The following is a 21796-nucleotide window of genomic DNA, read 5'->3' as shown; positions in this document are numbered from 1 at the left end:
TTCCTGGTAAGATCCTGCATGCTGTGCAGTGCAGACAAAAAAAAAAAAAAAGAATTAAAGCAAAGCAAAAAATATAGGGTTCTCGAAAAGAAAGAAAGAAAGCTAAAACAAATTGGGAATGAAAACAAGATGTTTGCCAGAAGCAAAACCAAGGTTACAGAGACAATCCCTGAGGACGTTAAGACACATGGTAGTTTAACAACTGCTCTTCAAGTCGAGACACGCATGGAGGATCACAGATCACATACACAGAGGTCGCCTTTTCTTCAGGTCTGAAGGGTGCCTGAGAATGATGACGCACATGCCCACCACAGCTCCCCGCGGCAAACGCCTGGCACCAGAGGACACTCCCTCACCGCCAGCTCTCACTGTTGTGCTTGGACGACACAGCCTGGAACTTGGGAGTCACGAACTTTGGGGGTTGAAGATATTTCCCTGAAGGCTTGGCAACCAACACCTCATTTGCAGCTCCCAACTGTACTGGGGGAGGGTTTCTCCTTTGCTCGCCCTCACCTTCTCCCCAGTGAGGGGGTGGGCAGGCCAGATGGGCATCCTGCACGAGAAAGGGAGAAGCTCAGCCAAGCAAGTGCTCTGCATGGTTCTGTGAAGAGGTCGGGCATGAAAAGCCTTGCAGGCTCTAAGAACACAGGCAGAACTCACTCAAAAAAACCTCACCTTGGCAGCGGTGTCCAGAGCTCAGACCCCCCTTCCCAGCTATCTGACAACCACCCCTAATAAACATACAGTCTAAGTAAAAGCAACATGTGCTCTGGAAACATGCTTTCAAGACCTACCAGATGGCTGCCCCCAGGCCTCTCCCAGACAGAAATTCCATGGCCACCCTTCCTGCCAACTCGCGGGGGCAACTAGAGGTTTACAGCCAGGGTGCTAGGAAGACAAAGGCTGGATCCAGGTCGCAGGAAGTTCCAAATAGCTTTGCTGTTTACTCAGCAAGAACCTGAAGCTCAACCAACTCGGGCAGTGGCTGAAGTGACACTGTGCAGCCTACAGGCCTAGGCGGGGATGGCTTTCCCCACATGCTGCCACAGACCAGGGGAGGGTGGTGGTATGGAGGTCCGTGGGTTGCCCACTAGCACATGGGGGCAGAAGATATCTGTTTCTTCATCCCCTCTTCCCCACCCCCGAGGTTCCTGTCTTATGTTTCACAAAGCCTCTCAGGAGACAGCCGATTCAGTAACTCATCCCTCAGCTGCCTCTCCCACCTTCTGTTTCACTCTCAAACAATGAACTCGTATACAAGCATTCCCATCAAGCTCTGCTTTTGGAAGGGCTTCCCTGATAGCTCAGTTGGTAAAGAATCCACCTGCAATGCAGGAGACCCCAGTTCAATTCCTGGGTCGGGAAGATCCCCTGGAGAAGGGATAGGCTACCCACCCCATTATTCTTGAGCTTCGTTAGTGGCTCAGTTGGTAAAGAATCTACCTGTAATCCTGGGTTGGGAAGATCTCCTGGAGAAGGGTAAGGCTACCCACTCCAGTATTCTGGCCTGGAGAATTCCATATACTGTATAGTCCATGGGGTCACAAAGAGTTGGACATGACTGAGCGACTTTCACTTCACTTCTGCTTTTGGAAGAACCCAGGCTAAGGCACTCTGGAACCTTCCAGATATCACTGGACTTCTGAAAATGGCTCCCTAGGGCACAGCGGGGTGGGTGTCCTCCATCCTTGCTCACGTTTTTCTCAAATGTGAACCTTTCTATCATAACCAAGCAGGCATTAACTCTGAGACAGGTTCTTGGCACACCCGGCCAGAAGAAGGAGGAGAAAATGATCCATCTACCCACACCGAGAAGGCATGGCAAGTGCATTCTTCTCACCAAGTTTCATTTTGTCAGTTCACTAGAACCCATCTTGTGGGAGGGCCACTGACTCACCATGTAAAAATGGGAAGAGCGGTTTCATCAGAAGTGGGATGTTTCCCACACTTCTTACGTACACACATCAGGATACAACGTGGGGTGACGTGGTTTGCCTTACGTCTAAGTGTCCTCAACTTGATACAGAGATTTTTAACCAAATATAGCAAAGAGGCTTCGATTGAGAATCTAGCTTCTCTTCTGAGGCAGATGATGCGTGAGAGTTAGGGAGGGGGATAGAGAAGTGGGGGAGAATGGGAATAGAGTTAAAATAAACCTGAAAGGAAAGAGCAGAATTCTCAAACAAGGAGGGGAGGAAAACCTCATCTATATCTTCCGTCTGATGCCTGAATCTGACTATAATGCCTTTCAAAGTGATATACGAAACATCTAGAAATACGTATGTCATGGGCAGGGAGGGAGGTTGAGTTTTGTCTGGGATATGAGAAATAAGATTACAAATAGTGAAGAAAAAAAAGAGTAGCATTTAGTTTTCCATACTCATCACAGATCTAAAAGTCACATTTTAATCTAAAGACTTTGTTGTAATTGTAACATTATCATTTTTCCATATAAAAAAATGTAAAGACTAAAACAAAAAAAAAAATATTTTGGAGGTTTTTGTAAGGTATGATCAAAAGAAAATTTTTGCTCCCTGCCTTCTCCCCTGAAGCAGGGGCTATCACTTCTCCAGGAGCCTGGATATAAAGTCCCAGAGCATCTTGGAGTCTGGCTAGAATCATGTGCTGCGCAAATCCCACTCCTAAGTGTTTACTCAAGAGAAATGAAATTTTCCACTCACAAGAAAACCTGTACACATATGTTTATGCATCTTTATTCCTAAACCCCCAAACTGGGTACCCCAAATATTCTTCAACTAGTGAATGGAAACCAACGTGGCACATCCATACAATGTACTGATAATAGTACTCATCCAAAAAAAAAAAAAAGGAACCAACAGCAGATGTATGCAGCAATACAAGAAGGAAACTCACATGCACTTTGCTAAGTCAAACAAGCCAATTTCCAAGGGCTATATGGTTCCATTTATTCTGGAAAAGGCAAAATGGACAGAAAACAGATTATTGGATGCCCAGAGCTACTGGTGAATGGAAGGAGGGGACTGACTACAAAGGGGCACCCGGGGAATTTTTGAGGGTGATTTAGCCACTCTAAATGTTGATTGTGGCCATAGTTTTACAACTGTATGCATTTGTCAACGCTCATAGAATTATACACCACTAAAAAGGGTAAGTTCCAATTTTTTTTTTAGTATATGACCAACCCAGATAGCATATTAAAAAGCAGAGACATTACTTTGCCAACAAAGGTCCGTCTAGTCAAGGCTATGGTTTTTCCAGTGGTCATGTATTGATGTGAGAGTTGGACTGCGAAGAAAGCTGAGTGCTGAAACATTAATGCTTTTGAACTGTGGTATTAGAGAAGATTCTTGAGAGTCCCTTGGACTGAAAGGAGATTCAACCAGTCCATCCTAAAGGAGATCAGTCCTGGGTGTTCATTGGAAGGACTGATGTTGAAGCTGAAACTCCAATACTTTGGCCATCTCATGCGAAGAGTTGACTCATTGGAAAAGACCCTGATGCTGGGAGAGATTGATGGCAGGAGGAGAAGGGGACAACAGAAGATGAGATGGCTGGATGGCATCACCGACTCGATGGACATGAGTTTGAGTGAACTCTGGGAGTTTATGATGGACAGGGAGACCTGGCGTGCTGCAATTCATGGGGTTGCAGAGTCGGACACGACTGAGCAACTAAACTGAACTGAAAAAGAGTAAATTTTACTGTATGTAAATTATTGTTGTTTAGTCACTAAGTCACGTCTGACTCTTTTGCGACCCCAACTTAAAAAAAAAAAAAAAAACATGAAATGTGGATTCCTCAGCCTAGGAAAGAACCTCAGGTCCACCACTTTATTTTGTGTGACCTTGGACAAGTTACTTAAGCTTTCTGGGTCTCAGTTGCCTCATCTGTACATGAGGGTTCAATAGGTCCCACTTCACGGGTCTGTTACAAGGATTCAGTGAGTAAACACACAGCCTGACACCCACTCAGCATCCGATCTCGTGATGACCCGTCAGCCAAGAGTCACTGCATAAAGTCCCTTTCCACTGGGTCCAGATAGCTCTTCACCACCCCAGGCCCCCCATCACTCACCCTCTGTCCAGCCTGGACTCCTGGGGAAAAACTGATGCCATCCCTTAGAACACTGGGAAGCAAGGGTTAGAACTGGGTATTACTGAAACCTGGCTTTGAACGCCAACCAAAAAGCTGGCATCTCGGGGGGTTTCAAAACCTCTCTCCTGCAGCCACTAGCTGTGCCCCTCAGCAGAGCCAGTGAGCTCACAAAAGCCACGGCAGGCAGAAGATGCATGTGCTCTTGCCCCTGGGTTTGGGAATGGCAACCCACTTCAGTATTCTTGCCTGGAGAATTCCATGGGCAGAGGAACCTGGTAGGCTACAGTCCATTGGGTCATAAAGAATCAGACATGACTGAAGCACACAAGCATTGTTTGACTTCAGGTTCTAACACTTTTCTTTCTCTAGCTGTGTGTGTGTGAGAAACAGAGAGAAAGAGAAAGAGATCCTCCTAGCTAAAACTTTCTATTGTGTATTAATGAAAACCCTACTACTCAATTAAACTCTTTTAAAGAAGCTTAGTAGATTTTCCTAGCAGTCCAGTGCTTAAGACTCTACACTTCCACTGCAGGGGACACAGGTTCAACCCCTAGTTGGGGAACTAGAATCCCACATGCCACACAGCGTGGCTAAAAAATTTTTTAAAGATTTTCCTTAGTGAGGAAGTTCTATAGGTCACTCCATTCACTACATTAAGTAACAAGATGTGCTGTGCTTAGTCACTCAGTCGTGTCTGACTCTTTGTGACCCCATGGACTTAGGCTCCTCTGTCCATGGGGATTCTCCAGGCAAGAATACTGGAGAGGGTTGCCATGCCCTCCTCCATGGGATCTTCCCAACCCAGGGATCCAATCCAGGCCTCCCGCACTGCAGGCAGATTCTTTACCATCTGAGCCACAAGGGAGGCCCTTAACAAGATGAATCCCCTCTAAAGAGATTTTTATTGATTAAGATCGATTAGGATGGAGTTCAGGGAGTGGACTGCACTGCGGGCAGGGTTTGAGTGTGCATTCGTTCATTCACAGAGGCAGTCACGCAACAAGCATGCTGGCAGCAGCATGCCTATGCTAGGGTCCCCCGTTTGGAGGGGTTGGGGCTGGGGTGCAAGAGAGAGTCACACCCCTCTTTCCCAACTTCCACCCCTGCGTGTACACAGGGGCAGCTACAGACACCTCACTCCTTGGGGTCCTGGGTTTCTCTGCTGTCATTGTTAAGGCCCATTCCAGACCCATCCCAGAACCAAGACGAGAGTGGTGTTGCTGCCCTACAGAAGAGGAATGTTTTAAGGTTACCATTCCCTTCCCCAGGGGATCTTCCCAACCTAGGGATCGAATCCAGGTCTCTTGCATTGCAGGCAGATTCTTTACCATCCAAGACACCAGGGAAGCCCATGCTTTTTAACAGCAATGGCTAATTTACAAGTTTCCTTTTCTTTTACTGCTTTGGAGCTACTTGTGATGGACTAGAGAGATACACAGCCCCTCAGATGGGTCGGGGAAGTAAGGGGTGAGCATAAGAGGGCAATTGCTACTTATAAACTTTCTATTCCTTAAAAAATTTTTTTAAATGTAAATGTTCCTAAATGATGTCAGGATGTTAGGAGTTCATATTCATGAGTTGCAATATACTCTGCACTTTTCATATGTTTGAAATATTTCTTAATAATTTTTTAAAGACATACTTCCTTCTTTTTTAAGTAACTGAAACTGTGGTGTGGGGCATTCTTTTTTTTATCATATAAATGATATTTCTGTGTTTACCTGAGTAATCAATCCTTCCATGCTGATTCTTTTGTCTCTCTGTCTCTCCTTCTCTCTGTCTCTTTCTGTCTCTCTCTCCCCTCCAAATGTTCTATGGGATGCTGCCTAAACAGCTTTGATGTTCAAACTGATTTATGACTTAAATCCTAACCGCCAGAAGCACGGTTACTTCAGTTCCTTTAAACGCTTCCTACTGGCGGGTCAGCTGTACCTCGGAATTCCCGGGGGTCTGGGACTTCCTGCTGATGGCGCAGCTTTGAGCTGTCTTTGCTCAAGGACAGGTTTGGGAGAGAACTCTCCCTAGCTGGGCTGGAAACAAGAAAAGGACTACATTGCAAAGGAAAGGGCGAGGGGAGGGGTGGATCAGCTTCGCCTCAAAGGCTAAAAATAATCCGGCTTTGTAGACTTCTTCCTCCAATTAGCCTGGGCCGGAAATGGGGAGGGGGGAAGACAGGGTAGGATCTTGGCATCCTGTTAAGTGTGTGCTGGACAGAAAAGAGTTAAACTGGGATCCTCCATCCCAGGTTTTCTCCCAAATCAGCCTCTTATAACTAGAGATCATCACTCATCTCTTGGATAATAAATGAAATTATTAATAGGAGAAACCCGGTGGTGTTCTATCCATCTGTCCTGCCATTAAGAGGAAAGCCCAGGCAGGCTGGGGATGCAAGGCAGCCTCCCTGAGCCTGTATACTCAGCACACCTGAGCCTGGGCACCTGGCATCTCCAGGCACAGAATCTCATTCCAGTAAGGGGTTTGAGGGCTAATGAAAATCCAACGCTCTCTTTCTCTAGAGGGTTTCATGACAAAAGAAATAATGGACAGGAACTGCTTTCAGCCTCATCGAGGAAATCCAAGTGATGTTCCAGGCTCCTTGGGTCAGATGCAAGCTGCCCCTTTAGCCAATCATGGATTTTTCTCTTCACTGGGTTTCATTTACTCCTGGAGTGTAAACTTTCTCAGTGAGACAAGGACTCCTTACTGTACAGGAGGTTCTCCTCCCCCACACATATCAGGGTGTTTGTAAACCTGTCCGATATTCTCTCCAGGACAATGACTTCCTTTACCAACAAAAGTTAGAGACATCCAGGAAGCCCAATAGCTGGCAGGCACTGGGGAATGTGAAAGCTACAACCTGGACAAAGATTCTGTGCTTGTCTGAACCTCAGTCACGATCCTGAACTGTGCACTTCCTTTTAACATCCAGTTTTGGCAGGAACCCTGCTAAGTCAAATTTAACCAGAATGCTCCCCACGCTCAACATCTTATGGGGCCCCTCATCCTCTACCATCCCCAGGTGATGCCTGGTCACCCTGGTATATCTTCAGGAAGAATCCTATGAGGTCATTTGGCCAGAATCCCCATCACCCTTGATGTTTCCCGTTAGTAAATTTTCATCCGCTGACCTCCATTCTGCTCCCTGGCTGTAAATTCCCATTTACCCATGCTGTATTTTGAGTTGAGCCCAATCTCTCTCCCCAGCTATAAAACCCCATTCCAGTGGTCCCTATAACTGTCATGATGGAACTGAAGAAAGTCTGCCTCACCATCTTTAAGAAGCATCACTGATTATTTTTTATTTTTTCTTTGATGGTCTCCTCCTGGATCCCTGGGGCAGACATCCTTCCCAGGAATGGTAGGCAAGGAGAATTTTCTGCTCCTTTGGATCCACCAGATAAATGAACTACCTCCCTACAAACTAGTTCTTCTTCAGTGAGATGACCCATGTGTGGAACCCCACACCACAATTGACTCCAGTAATTCTTCAACATGGGAATCTCACTTAGGAGGGCTCAAGACTGCCATATAGCCAATTTCCCTTTTCTTGGTAAAAATGCCACCCCTACTGGTTTTAAAGATGTATCAAGAATCCCAGTCTCCCCAACCCAGTGTCAATGCTAAAAGTTTACCAGGACCTCTTCTGCTACAGAAACATGTCAGCTTTTACATGGGGATGGCACTGAATAAAGACAGTTTATGCAACTTTTAAAAAATTGAGCCTAATTTATTTATTATTTTGTGGCTGCACTGGGTCTTTGTTGCTTTGCACAGGCTTTTTCTAGTTGCGGTGAGTGGGGACTACTCTCTAGTTGCAGTGCAGGGACTTCTCATTGTAGTGGCTTCTTTTGTTGTGGAGTACAGGCTCTAGGTGCATGGGCTTAGTAGTTGTGGCATGGTCTCAGTTGCCCCATGGCATGTGGCATCTTCCCAGACCAGGAAATGAACCCATGTCCCCTACATCGGCAGGTGGATTCCTAACCATAACGTCACCAGTGAAGTCCCTCTGTGCAACTTCTGAATGAGGTAAGAAGGCCATCATCTGGATATGAATGCAAAAAACTGGCAGGTTTCTCCCCTTAAATTTCTGAACGTACTCCTTTGAATTACTTAGAAGAAAGAATGTGAAGCGCCAGCCTATTTTGAGGGTTTTCCCATCACCAGGCCCTGTGCTCAGCCTTTGCAGAGATTATCTCATTTAATCCCTTCATTTACAAGGGTGGGACTAAAGTTTTAACAGGGACATGAAATGTTCCATGGTCCCTCTAGCTTCACTAGTGGAGCTGGGATTGGAGCACCTATCTCTTGGCTCTGCATCCGGGTCTCCCAACCACGACCTCCAGAAGGGCCCTTGTTGAGATGCAAGTGGTCCAGGGTGGCAAGTATACAAGAATAAACACTGGGATGATGCAGGAGATAGATGGGCCCTGGGCTGAGCTGCTGGTGTTTGTCCCCTGTGGGCAGATACTCCAAGACAGAGGAGGAGGAGCTGAGCCCTGCCCCAATAAGAGACCACATATATCTCATTCTCAAAGTGAAGGAGGCCTCCCCAACTCTGCATGCTCAGGAAGGCTCTTTGGAGGTGAAAGGCAGAGTGATGTCAACCTACCAAAAGACCTCTTCGCTAGAATCCATCTTGGCTAAGAGATACATGCACACACATGAAAGGACCTTCAGATAAACCAAACACAGACTCAGAACCAGACAAAGCAAGATGATTGGCCAAAGGAAACCCCAAAGAAACGTCCCATATAAGTAATTCAAACTACCACAAGATCATGCCTCTCTGAGCCTGCCCGTGTGTCCATCCACATGTACTCCTTTTCCCTGTAATAAACACTTTACTTGTTTCACTATGTTCCATTTCTTTGTGGAAATTCATTTTTCTGCAAAGCCATAAAGGCCAGGGCCTTGTCATTGGCTACTGGTCTGGTGGTTAGGAAATCCTGCTTCAAGCCACTGTAGGCCAAGGCCACCCAAGATCAGGAAGACGTGTGCTTGAACCTCTAGGTCACCTCCGAACTTTTTATGTGATTGTAAGGAATAGTACAACCTCTCCTGGCCTCAGAGATGAAAACAGGAAATAATGGTATTAGGTCAGCTTCCTTCACAAGGGTGGTGGATGGGTTTTACTGCTAATCTCTAAGGGAGGCAGAAAGGGGTTAGGCAACACAGAAGGGAAGTTATCAAGATTCCTCAGGCTTGCCATGCTTCATAGAAAGCATCCCTTGGCCCCACTGTATTCCCCTTCTAGATGGTACCTAGAAGACCAACCCTCCCCACAGCCTTCCTGGGTTCAGTAGACACAAGGGAGTTTGGCAGGGAAACAACAGACTTGAAATGGGCCACTTAGACCCTCTTCCCCGATCTCAGAGGTGTCTTTTTCATCTCAAGGGAAGTCATAGGGGGCCACTTTTCTGGGTGCTGGAGGCAACAAAGAGGAAAAGACTTTGAGGGCCCAGCAACACAGCCACTATCTTTGAAACAGTCCCAACAGATAGATGTCTGAGGCAGATCCTGAAGAGGCCTCATAATTGGCATCACACATCTTTGATGTTTGATCTACCTCTTTTTAAATATATGCAATGTTTTCATTCTAGTCCTACCATGCCCACTTATCTTAATAAAAAAATACTTGTGAAGATGTCCCTGGTGATCCAGGGGTTAAGACGCTGTGTTCCCAATGCAGGGGGCACAGTGTGATCCCTGAATAGGGATCTAAGATCCTGCATGCTGCACAGTGCAACCAAAAAATAAATTAATTAATTTTTTAAAAATACTTTGGATTATTTAGTCAAACTACTTCTCTTTCCCTCTGAAACCTTGAGTAACAGTGTTAATTGTTGAGCACAGTGCTAGAAACGACAGACATCATCTCATTTGAGCCTCACCAGAACCCTAATAGGAAAATACAGCTACCCCTCCCCCTGCACAGATGGGAAAACCGTTCTCCATGTCACTGCTGCTGCCACCACGCGCAGGCAGAGGCGTTTAGCCTGTGGTCCTCTTTCCTTGGGTATTAGGATGAATGCCTTCCCCTCATTAAGAGTCTTTGTAAATAAAGTCATCTTTTAAATAAAAGAATATGTGAGAATTATCAATATTACCCTAAACATAGTTTCCTCAAACTATCCACTTCTCTAAGATTAAGGAGCCCCTCCCACATCTTCAAAAAGCCTGAAACAGAAAATTGCCTTGGGTATTGCATTATTTCAGGTAAAGATTCAGTTTAATGCAGTGATTAAGCTGCTTGGATTCAAAGCATGGATATAGGAGTTACAAATCCCTACTAAGCCACCACCCCCTTGTGTGATCTTGGGCTAATCATTTACTCTCAGCTTCAGTTACTCACCCATAAATTGAAGATAATAATAGGATCCATCCTATTATTGGGTTGTGGGGAGGATTCAATGTGCTAACACACACACACACAGTTTATCACAAAGTAAGTGATTGATAAATGTCAGATGTTTTTCTTATTAAAGAGATTTTGGATGGAGATTGCTTTAAGCAACTCCTTTTAGACAACGATGCCTAAAACCACACTTCTAAGAGTGGGTAATAGACTGCCATTGATTTCAAATTCATCTTCGGATCTACTGACATTTTACTGTGAAAATGTGATCCCTGAAGCAATGTCTGGAATTATGAGTGTGGCAGTGGGTGTGGCTGCAAAGTCTACTGACTTCTGTCACCCAGTTGGACTTCTTTAGGAATCTGAAATCCATTTACAGGGAAGAACAAATCCACAAAGGGACCAGTTGCCTAAAATGGGGTGATCCCTCTGAGACCATGTCAATTTCGACTTAAAAATAAATTCACAACCTAAAAGTTGAATTATGTTATATTTAGTGGGAATTTGGGGCTTTGAGCCCAAGAGGTAGCATCTCAAGTAACCCAGAGAGAATTGCTCTGAGAGGTGGGGGTTAGGGGTCTGGGTAAGCCAGGATATATAATTTTGAAACAAAGGGCAAATAGTCTTAATGTCAAAAAATTATTGTTAATCAAAGAAAACCAGATATCTCAAGCTAAGGACATTAGCATCATTCTACGTATGGGAAGGTGCAAGAGTCTGGGCTCACTGAAATCGTTCCTTTGATATGCACCTCAGCCAGCTATCTGGAGCCAGTATCCTCTATTTTCACACCCTGAGTTTTCTCAGGGCTCACCTTAGGGAGTGGTTGCAGCCTGATAGCTGCTAGATTGCAGGCCATATTCCATTTATTATCAGCACTAAGCCTTGGTGGCCGCAGGTAGAATGAGAGCACAATGGCCTTGCTCAGGTGGTGACCCTGATCACCCTCAACCCAGTTGAACTGTCAGTGTCTGCACCCTGCTCCCCTCCAGCCTACAGTTTCATCTCTCTGCTGGACCAAGAACTCACAGAAACAGGGCCATACAGGCTTCAGTGGTGGGTACACTAACTCTGACACGTGGTACATGTCCTGTAAATCCTTTCAGAATGAATTCATGGGAGACTGTAAAATTCTCTCCACTCTTCCCTAGGATATATCTGTGTAACAAATGCCAGTCCTGTGGTCTGTATATATGGGTCAAAACAAGAGCCTTACAGGTCTTGCAGCCTTCTTTTCCCAGATCTGGTACATACAGTTGCCTTTCAGCTAAGTGTAACCTCGGAAAAAATCAGTTCATTCAGGCACAACCTATATTCTTTATGTATTTTTAAATATTTGTCTCTATTTATTTATTTGGCTGCACTGGGTCTTAGTTGCAGCAGGTGGGATCCAGTTCCCTGACAAGGGATCGAACCTGGGACCCCTGCATTGGGAGGGCGGAGTCTTAGACACTGGACCACCAGGGAAGTCCCTATGTATTTTTTTATTTTAATTACATAAGTATCTTAGTCTCCCTGATATTATCTTTCTCAAATATTTCTTTAGCTGGACTAATTTAGACTAGTGAAAGAGATTATCTGTTTTATGTTGATTCCATTAGCTTTGCTTTCTTGATCTAGTTTCTGAATTAGGAGAAAGATGGGGAAGGGGCACCTTTCCACAGCCTTCTAGACTTCAACCTCAGGAGAGGACATAGGAGTTATGACTGTTCTCCCAACACTCTCATTAGAGAGTGTTCCTGTCTCCCCACTCTGATCCTATATATGAAGACAGCAGAGAAGTAACGCACCAAATGAACTTAATAAGAGCTTCCCTCCATGGACTTCATGGAGCCTGAATCCCCTGCCCATAAATAGATTAGTCTAGTGTCCTGACAGAGACCCTGGATTTATCATCATTGACCCTGCCTCTTGCTGACTGTGACATTTTAGATAACTATCTAACTTCCCTAGGCCTCAATCCTTCATTTATAAAAGCAGGAGCAGCCTCCAAAATAATAATAATAATAATTTTTAGTGTTCTCTGTAATACTAAAGTCTGGATTGCCCTCCACAAACACAAGGAATGATTAGTCTCCCTGGAAAATGTCCTCCATCCCCACAGCATGAGCTGGTGGGAGGTTTTAAGAACAAAACTTCCTAGGAAAAGAGAGAAGCTTCCAGCAGATCACAGATCATGCTCAGAATAAAAAAAGAGGCTGCAGAACTCCCAGAACTGTCTCCCCAAACCTTCGTGGAGACATGAGACTGTCTCCCTGAAAGTTGCCTTTCCCATGGGAATGAATAGAAGCCACAGTTGTCCTGAAGTCACACCAATGGAAACCTTTGGCTTCAACTAGAAGCTCCTAATATATTAACTAATGTAAGAACTAGCCCCATCTGAAGGCAGAATATGTCCAGAGTTGCCTAAAGAACTAATAGTACACCCTGTGCTCTATAATCCAAGGCTGTTTTGGGTCTTAGTAATTATAAGTACAGTTAAAAAAGAAAAAAAATCAATGCTCTCAGCAGCCAGAAGTCATTAGAGTTACTCAAAGTTTCCTTCAACATATGTAGCCGTTGGTTCTGCTGGAGTCTGGCTATGGCATTCGGGCCTTGTGCAGACACAAAACTACTCAGCCAACAGACAAAACATGGGAAGCTCCAATCATCCAATCAAGAGACCATGAAAATATGGGTCATAAATCTCTGATTCTTCCACCACTCACCAAGGACACAGTCTGGCCATCTTCTGACCTTGCTGATGGCAGCTTTGGGGAGTTGGGATAGCCCAGGACCACTTTCCCTCCTCTTTCTCTTAGTTGTACCCTAAGATTGTGGTGCACAAGTATCAGAGAACTTTCTTTTTTTTACAAAAAAGGGGTTCATTTTTCTCAGAGTTACCTGAGAAGTTTTTACCAGTTTAATGCCTCAGCCTTAATCCTGAAAAGGCTCCATCTCAGAACTCTCTTTGCCTTTGGCCATGAGCAGGCTCCCGAGATCCCCCCATAAGTTTTGCCCTGCCCTCCGGTGCTATGAGGGTTGGAGGTCACAGGAGCAGGGTCTGCCTCTAAATCTGGGCTCACCAAGGGTCGGTTCTGTGGCTGGGGCTCCCTGCAGTGAACTGGTAGGCCATGGGGAGGAGGCTGTGTTCTCCCGGGTGGTGACTGGCATGCTGTTCCAGGCCCCTCAGCCTCCATCCTGGCACCACTGGGTCTGAGGAGATCAATAGCTCAGCACCCACACCTCATTCCAGCAGATCAATTGGGAAGCTCTGCTGTAGAGCCTCTGCCCTCTAACCCACGGTTTCCTCATCTGCAAAATGGAAGCATAATGCCAACCACACTGGGTGGTTGAGCCCATGAGATTATTATGGAGGCAAAGTGCTCGGTCCAGTGCCTGGCACACAGTGGGCAGTCACCAATGCTGGTGCTTTCTCCTTGCCCCCTCCTCCATTTTGAAGTTCACTGCTAAGGCCTGTAAGAACCATCTGATTTTCCAACTCTCAAATGGTATGATCTGTCAAACCTTGTAGAGAACTAGGATGAAGAGTGCCTTTCAGCCTTTCTTCTATTAAGAAGAAATTATCCACTAAGGCAACGTTGTAAATCAACTGTGCTGTGTGCTGTGTGGTGTCGCTCAGTTGTATTAAAATCTTGGTGACCCCATGGACTGTAGCCCACCAGGTGCCTCTGTCCATGGAATTCTCCAGGCAAGAATACTGGAGTTGGTCTCCATTTCCTACTCCAGGGGATCTTCCCAACCCAGAGATGGAACCCACATCACTTGTGTCTCCTGCATTGGCAGGCAGATTCTTTACCACTAGCACCACCTCGGAAGCCAGTAAATCAACTACACCTCAATTAAAAAAAGGAAAAAAGAGAACATTATCTAACGCCCTTCCCATATTGCACAAGAGCATTTTTAACAAGCCCACCTGCAGGTTAGCTGATGCTCTACAGAGAGGTTCTCTAAGTGTGGCACCTGGATAAGCATCTGAACCTGTTTGAAATACAGATTATCGGGCCCCACCCAGGACAGATTGAATCAGAAATTGAAGCTGGGGCTCTGCAACCTGTCTTTTATAAACGATCTAGGACTGCTGCACTGGTCTGAGGAAACATAACTTTGTGCTTACAAAACTGCCTGAGACAAGTAGCTATACAACTGTTGACGGTCACAAATTAGCATATGTAAATCTGAGATTGTGGTGATATAAACATTGGAACCAAAGCCTCCAATCAGAGATCCAGTCAGAGGACTGGAGATCTCATTTTTCTGTGCTTAGTCACTCAGTCGTGTCCAACTCTTTACGACCCCATGGACTGTAGCCCTCCAGGCTCCTCTGTCGTGGGATTCTCCAGGCAAGAATACTGGAGTGTGTTGACATGCCCTCCTCCGGGGGATCTTCCCAACCCAGGGATTGAACTCATGTCCCTTAAGTCTCCTGCATTGGCAGGTGGGTTCTTTACCACTAGCACCCCTTGGGAAGCCCCTGGAGATCTCTAGCAGAAGCCTTAGGGCTGCCACCAAACAGGCACGCAGAAACCAGGAAGGCAGAGGGCGGCACAAGCCACATGTGGTTGATGGGCAGAAGGAAACTGGAGGCAAGTCTGGATGAGACAGACCCAGCTGCATGAGGCCTTAAGATCATACCAAGGAAGGCTCCAAGCCACCTGGGACAGCTTCAGCCTTCTAGCTAAGACTCCGGTCTCAGGTGGGAGAGGGTGCAAAATAGGTGAAGGGGATTAGGAAGGACAAATCTCCAGTTATAAAAAAGTCATGGGGGTGTAATCTACAGCATAAGAAATATGGTCAATAATAATGTAGTAACTTTGTATGAAGACAGACAGTTGCTAGACTTCTTGGTGATCATTTCATAATGTATATTTCATAATCATTTCATAATGTATCATTTTATTTAATAATGTATGCAAATATCCAGTCACTACATAGTACACTATGTAGAAACTAACTTAATATTGCATGTCAATTGTATTTCAATAAAATAAAAAATAGGGAATTCCTAAGGACACTGCAGGGTGGGTGGATTTGATTCCAGGTTGGCAAACTATGATCCCACATGTCATGTGGCCAAATAAATAAATAGACAGATATTTTTAAAAACTGATCTCATAGAAACAAACCAAAAAAAAAAAAAGAAAACAAAAACTAAACATGAAGACTGATCTCCACTGGCTGACACTTTTAAGTCTTGAAGATCCCAGGCTTAACTGTCTGTCATGTGTTGTCTCCCCCAGGTTACTGGTTGAGGCTCACTTCCCAAGCACCTCATGGAGAAATCATGTTAATAGAAGAATCACTTTCTTAATGCTATGAAAGTTTTGTGTTCATCATACTTCAAATCATTGCCAACTAATGGGCTTCCCTGATAGCTCAGTTAGTAAAGAATCCACCTGCAATGCAGGAGACTCTGGTTTAGTTCTTGGGTCAGGAAGATCCACTGGAGAAGGGATAGGTTGCCCACTCAGTATTCTTGGGCTTCCCCTGTGGCTCAGCCAGTAAAGAATCTGCCTGCAATGCGGGAGACCTGGGTTGGGAAGATCCCGTAGAGAAGGGAAAGGCTACCCACTCCAGTATACTGGCCTGGAGAATTCCATAGACTTTGACTGTATAGTCCATGGGGTCACAAAGAATCAGACACCGCTGAGTGACTTTCACTTTCAATGAACTAACACCACCGGTACTCCTTTTTTTGAAAAAATATATATATTGTTTTAAATTTTGATTGAGCTGGGCTTTATTGTAGGGAACAGGCTTCTCTAGTTGTGGCACATGGGCTTAGTTACCCCACGGAATGTGGGATCTTAGTTCCCCCACCAAGGATGGGATCCTCGTCCCCTATACTGGAAGGCGGGTTCTTAACCACTGGACCACCAGGGAAGTCCCCATTGGTGTTCCTTTTAACTGACTTTATTGTTCTGTTACCACTGAAAAGCATTTAAAATTTTTTGATTATTTTTTTTAAAGCACTGACTGGGCCAAGCTGGTAGTGTGGAAATGTGTTCTATTAATACTTGGTGAAAAGGGGGAGGGGAAAGGGCTGAAGAGAGTGAGCTGGTGAGCAAGCTGGGAATTGTCAGGCACTGCAGCTGGGTACTGGAGAAGGAGATGGCAACCCACTCCAATGTTCTTGCCTGGAGAATTCCAGGGATGGAGGAGCCTAGTAGGCTGCCGTCTATGGGGTCGCACAGAGTCAGACTCGACTGACGCGACTTAGCAGCAGCAGCAACTGGGTACACCCTGCTTGGGCTGCCTGAAGGACTGACTGAGGAATAATTGGCAAAGCTCTGTGGGCTGAAGAGTATCTTTACAAAGCATGCGTGATATATAAAAAGAGAGAAAGAAGGAAGCAATAGAGACGCTGATGAGGTTGTCTGGATTGGTATCGAGATATGGGTACCTATGAGAATTTGTGGAACAATCTTAAAAAGATCTTATAGTTTTCCAAATGCTTTTGTGTAACATTCCGGGGACAACACTCAGCGAGCTTTTGCTATGAGTGAGGTGTTAGGTCTACAAGGAGGACTTTCAAGTCCTCAAACAGCTCACCTTCTAGTTATTAGTATATAACCTCACCTGTTTCTGGCCTATGGAATCCAAGTGAAATGTTTGCTGCAATCAGATTGATAGCATGTTGTAGATATATTTGCAGTTGAGACGATTGGAAGATCAGCTTAATTTACCCTTTATAAAGGGGAATACTGGGGGAAGCAATTGAGAGCACAAAGCCTGGATTCAAATTATCTGTTCATTAGCTGTGTGATCCTGAGCAAGGAATCTAACCCCTCTGTGCTTCAGTTTTCCTCATCTGCAAAATGGAGGTAATAATAGTACCTACCTGGGAGGGCAACTGTAAGAGTTAGTTAATAATATATGCAAGGCACCTTGGAGAGATCTTGTGCTATGTGCTTGGTTGATTGGTCGTGTCTGACTCTTTGTGATCCTACGGACTGTAGCCCGCCAGGCTCCTCTGTCCATGAGGATTCTCCAGGTAAGAATACTAGAGTGGGTTGCCATGCCCTCCTCCAGGGTATCTTCCCAACCCAGGTCTCCTGCATTGCAGGCAGATTCTTTACCATCTGAGCCACCAGAGAGAGATCTTGGCACTTAATAAACACTATTTGTGCTACCCATTACTATTTTTAGTTTGTATAAATTTGGAGATCATCTTGAGAGGATATTTTACTCAGCCCTAGTTAAAGGAACGACAGCAGGGTGAGAAAATGGAGACAGCAAGGAGGTAGTTTTGCAAGGTCATTTGGTCAAGACATTGCTCTAGAAAAATGTCCTGGCATCTTATGGGGTCCCAGCACATCCTTTCTTGGTGAGTCAGAAACCGGTTTTGGCTGGCACTGCCCACAGGTTCACGTTCTGGCATGGTGCCCACACCTTTACCCCTCTGTGGTCTAACACCCCAGAGAGAAGTGGATGAATGCCATTCTCCGACAAACCAAACCAGTAAGGAGCCATGTTAAGAAGCAAGTTTAAAAAAACAATGATAACAACAAAACATACTTCATGGGGGAGACCTGCAAATAGAATGTTAATCCTTGACAGCCATCCAGAGTGAGTTCCACGGCTAGAAGCCATCTGTCTGATAAGTCATTCAGAAAAGCTCCCCATCCTCAGATCTTTAAAGACGAATGCCTATCAGCATGAATGGCCCCAGCTGCGTGCTGGGGCCTCAAGGACCTGACTTCTCTTCCTGGCTCTGATGTTCCTTCTGAAGTCATCCAGGCAAGTCACTTTGCCACATAGTTTACCTATCTGGAAAAAGGATAAACCATTTAGGTGCCTTTTGTTCCTCCTTATCTCCCTAGGGAGTCTGCGGTACCTAGGAATCCTATCTGAAGTGTCCAGTGTTACAGAAACCAACAAAATGCCTGGCTGATTGACTCTGGATTCATTGATGTTTCAGGAATTTGAATAACTGGAGAATGTGGGAGTACATGTTGGGTCTGGCCCTGTCTTGTGTGATACACATCTGGTGATATAAGCAAGGGAGAAAATCGTGAACCTATCCTTTCCAAATGACACTATTCTGAAGTATTACTACTATCCTCTGGTTCCTGAACCTATACATGGCACATTCTTGTTCACTCCTGCATGGAAATAATTTCTTTCCTTTGCTCTACCCACCGTGCCCAGTAAGAGAAACGTGAGGCTGCTGCTGAAACCAGTGTGGCTTGGGAACAACCTCATTGTAAACCAAGTCTTCCAAGTTTTGAAGCTACAGGGTGTGTCTACGGGCACCCACCCACGCCTTCTTTACCACTTCAACGGAAAGCAGGCTTAGCCAGAATTAGAGGATTTAAAGCAACCAAAGAAAGTTAAAGTCAAAGAGGGGCAGAATGGATTGTCTTAGTGGTCTGCTTTCAGACCTATTTACACTCCTGCCTGATCAAACAATATGTAGCTTGACGATGATTCGGACTTTATCTGGCATTAGAGTTACCTGGTGGTGTAACGGTGTTAGTCACTCAGTCATGTCCGACTCATTGCAATCCCACAGACTGTAGCCCACCAGGCTCCTCTGTCCATGGAATTTTCCAGGCAAGAATACTGGAGTGGGTTGCCATTCCCATCTCCAGGGGATCTTCCTGACCCAGGGATCGAACCCGGGTTTCCTGCATTTCAGGCAGATTCTTTACTGTTTGAGCTACAGGGAAGACCTTCAGAGTTACCTGGGGAGCTTGTTAAAATTCAGATTGCTGGGCCTAACCCTAGTAATTTTGGATTCAGAAAGACAGAGGGACCTCAAAAATTGCCTGTTTCCTACAGACTTGAAGGAGATGCTAGCACTGCCCATCCAAGGAATCACACTTGCAGAACCACTAGGTCAAAAGGTATACTTTTACAGGTGAAAAATCTTATGTTGTGTCTAATTAGGGTGACCAGGTGTCCTGGTCTTCTTGGGATTGAAAGTTTTCCTTGAATTCAGGACTTTTCAGTGATGAAAGTGGGATGCTCCTGAGGAAACAAGGATGGTAAGTTACCCTAAAAATAGAAGAGATGCCAACATCCTATGTTTTTAAAGTTTGGATTAATTCAGAAGGCTAACTAGTTAGTTAAGAATTTACTAAGTCCCAGAGGCCACATATGGGGATATTAGACAAATTAAAGAGAACGATTATAGTTCTTATCCTCAAAAAATTTCCAAGATGAGTAACACATTTTTATTGACTGCCTACTTATCCACTAGGTATTTGTGGGGGGTGGGGAGGGTATATTGGTAAATAAGATAACACATTTCTGATGCTGGGAAAGATTGAGGACAGAAGGAGACAATGGCATCAGAGGATGAGATGGCTAGATGGCATCACCGATGCAACAGACATGAACGTGGGCAAACTTCAGAAGATGGTGAGGGACAGAGAGGCCTGGCATGCTGCAGTTCATGGTGTCACAAAGAGTTGGACATGACTAGGTAACTGAACAACAACAAGATACACATTGGACCTGCCCTCATGGTGCTGACTATCTAATGGGGAAAACAGTGAACCCGGGTGAACAAAGGTGAAATGGAAATAATTTGCACCTTGAAGTAGAGTTATAAGGCTTAATTGAGTTAATGTCTGCAGACTACAAAAGGGAATCGTATGTTACAATTATTATAATCACATGACCCAAATCTTCTGAAAAGTCCTGATTTATGAGATCATATTTCCAGTTTTTGCATATTTCCCAGTTATTTTTCCCAGAGAGAAAAAAAGTGCCAGGAAGATAGAATGTAGGAGAACTGAGACTTAGTTCTGGCTGGGCTATTCACTTCTGTTTGACCTTGAAAGGGTCATTAATGTCTTTGTTCCTCAATTTCCACATAAGAATCAGATGAAATATTATTATGGAAACACTTTCAATATCAACAAACTGATTTATTTGGAAGGTAATTTATTTGGAAAGATATCACATGAACTCTAGTATCACAAATTCCCTACTGCAACAAAAGTATTCAAATCAGAATAATTATCAAGAACTGTGGTTCTTTTATGGAAATGTTTTTAAAAATATAGAGAGCCTTCTTGTTCTTTAGTCACTAAGTTGTGTCCGAAGCTTTTGTGACCCCATGGACTGGAGCTTGCCAGGCTCCTCTGTGCATGGGATTTCCCAGGCAAGAATACTGGAGGGGGTGCCATTTCCTTCTCCAGGGGATCTTCCCATCCCAGGGATTGAACCCAAGTCTCCTGTATGGCTGGCAGATTCTTTACCATGGAATCCTATACAGAGCTTAGGTGAGTGCAAAGTTTTCACTTTAAAGGAAGGAGCTTCATGCTTTAAGATGAGAGTTTTCTGAGGACAAGGGGAAATTTTTTGAAGACTTGGAAACTTGCACCACTCTATTTGAATTCAAATTTCTAAAGCCAGAGATTCTAACAAATACCTAAGTAGCATTAGGGGAAAAAATGCATGTCTAATGTGGCTTCTATTTGTTCATCTTAAAAAAAAGTGTTTTTTGTAAAGTTGAATGTTATTTAAATACATTTTCTAAGGCTTCCTTTTTTCTTCACTGGGCATATGTACATGCAGGCATTCTAGGGACATAACATACATATCTGAATCATGTTATCCCCTGCTGTCAACAATTAAGTAGCTTCCCAGGTGGCGTAAGTGGTAAAGAATCCGCCTGCCAATGCAGGAGACATAAGAGACGTGGGTTCGATCCCTGGGTCAGGAAGATCCCCTGGAGTAGGAAATGGCACCCCACTTCAGTATTCTTGCTGGGAGAACTTCATGAACAGAGGAGCCTGGCAGGTACAGTCCATGGGGTCACAAAGAGTCAGACACAATTGAGCATCTGAGCATGGCCTTAGATTAAGGATGAAATTACCCTATACTAAGGATTGTCGACTCTGGCTCACCCTAAAAAAAGACGACAACCAGTATACCTACCTAGTCTCTCCTCCAACTGAATCAGAGCCTTTATGGGTAGTGCCTGGATACTACATTTTGTAAAAGCCACGTGGAAAAAAAGGTGGGGGTACTTCCCTGGTGGTTCAGTGACTAAGACTCCAAGCTACTCATGCAGGGAGCCCGAGCTCAGTCCCTAGTCAGGGAACTACATCCCACATGCCACAACTAAGACCTGGTGCAGCCAAATTAAAAAGAAATAAATGAAAAGCCATGTGATCTGGTGCTTGTTGCCTCTCTGGTTGCCTTTGCCACTGCCCTCTCCTCCCTGGCTCTGCTCAGCCTCCCTGGCCAAGTCCTTGATCCTGGACATGGTCCAGGGCTTTTGCACCTGCTGCTCCTCCATCTTGGCTTAAGTTATCCTTCCCCGACCTGCCAGAACTATACCAAATTGCTTCAGTGCACATGCTCCTCGCACCAGACTCTGGGCTCCTTAGCCCATCTCATGGCAGC

General features: G+C 44.9%; 1 long non-coding RNA gene across 1 annotated transcript; it reads right to left on the bottom strand.

Moving 5' to 3' along the window:
* Positions 1-3431: 3431 nt before the first annotated feature.
* LOC122441284 lies at positions 3432-19849 on the bottom strand. Its single transcript, XR_006269317.1, has 3 exons — positions 19768-19849; positions 12107-12112; positions 3432-3550 (listed from the first exon to the last, which is right to left on the bottom strand). It is a non-coding gene; the product is annotated as an uncharacterized LOC122441284 (long non-coding RNA).
* Positions 19850-21796: the final 1947 nt, after the last annotated feature.

This window comes from Cervus canadensis, chromosome 5, assembly GCF_019320065.1.
Source record: "Cervus canadensis isolate Bull #8, Minnesota chromosome 5, ASM1932006v1, whole genome shotgun sequence".
NCBI lineage: Eukaryota > Metazoa > Chordata > Mammalia > Artiodactyla > Cervidae > Cervus > Cervus canadensis.
The sequence above is the reverse complement of the archived record's forward strand: the minus strand, read 5'-3'. Positions and strand labels throughout refer to the sequence as shown.